The 644-nt window shown below is 47.8% G+C and overlaps 1 long non-coding RNA gene across 1 annotated transcript in view; it reads left to right on the top strand.

Annotated features, from left to right (window-relative positions):
* Nucleotides 1-345: 345 nt before the first annotated feature.
* Nucleotides 346-644, top strand: part of LOC123743855 (uncharacterized) — a 3169-nt gene continuing 2870 nt past the window's right edge. Inside the window, exon 1 of the long non-coding RNA XR_006770722.2 lies at nt 346-476. This is a non-coding gene — a long non-coding RNA (uncharacterized LOC123743855). The remainder of the gene's footprint in view (nt 477-644) is intronic.

Here is a 644-nt window from a genome sequence, read left to right as displayed (position 1 = left end):
GTAACTCTGCTGACTAGGTGATGAGTTATTGGTTATTCATCCATCAGAGGAAAGGTCTGTATAGATAACACAAGAATAGGAACACACTGTGTACTGGAGTGAGTAGTCAAGCATGACTGGTTCTGTCATCAGTCTGCTTCATCCTGTCTCTCTCTCTCTCTCTCTCTCTCTCTCTCTCTCTCTCTCTCTCTCCTTCCCATCTCTCTCCCCTTCTTTCTCTCCCATCTCTCTCCACCCCTCCCCCTACTCTCTCCCAACTCTCTCCCTCTCTCTCTCCCCCTTGCTCTCCCTCTCTTTCTCACTCTGCATCTCCTTCCCTCCCTCCCTCCCTCCCTCCCTCTGGCAGGCTAGGTCTGTAAGCTGCTGATACAGGAAGTTCAAGAGGACGTTTATACGAGCCGCTGAGCTGACACCCAGTATTTTCCGCTCAACAATGTTTTAAACCATGTCTCAAATTAGCAGAGAGCTGATCCAGGGTGAGTGTGTGCGTATGTGTGTGTGTGTGTATCTACATATCTCTCTTTTTCTTTCTGTGTGTATGTGTGTGGGTGTTACTGTATTTGTGTGTCACTGTATGTGTGTGTGTGCGTGTGCATGTGTGTGTGTACATGTGTGTATGTGTCAGTGTATTTGTTTCAGAGACC

Source organism: Salmo salar, chromosome 07 (genome assembly GCF_965601325.2).
Source record: "Salmo salar chromosome 07, fSalSal1, whole genome shotgun sequence".
NCBI classification, from domain to species: domain Eukaryota; kingdom Metazoa; phylum Chordata; class Actinopteri; order Salmoniformes; family Salmonidae; genus Salmo; species Salmo salar.
This window is presented reverse-complemented; position numbering and strand designations above follow the sequence as displayed.